We start from the raw sequence: 310 nt of genomic DNA on the forward strand, positions 1-310 counted from the left end.
TTTTAAAAAGGGACTAAAAACCTACCTTTTTAACAAAGCGTTTTCTTAATTTTACTGGGACTTGCCTTTTTATTGTTTTATTTTTATTATTTTATTTGTACTTGCCCTGTGTTGCTTAGTTTAACATTTTACCTTGAAACTTGTAGCCTATAACGAACTGATTGTCTGCCATTTTATGCCTTGCTTTTAACCTTGTAGCACTTTGAGATTCTTTGAATGTAAAGTGCGTTATAAATAAAATGCATTATTATTATTATTATTACTAGTGAACTGAAATGCTAAACTATTCTCTTCTGTCTCCTTCCTCCCA

This window comes from Nannobrachium achirus, assembly GCF_963921795.1.
Source record: "Nannobrachium achirus genome assembly, chromosome: 4".
In the NCBI taxonomy this organism is placed as follows: domain Eukaryota; kingdom Metazoa; phylum Chordata; class Actinopteri; order Myctophiformes; family Myctophidae; genus Nannobrachium; species Nannobrachium achirus.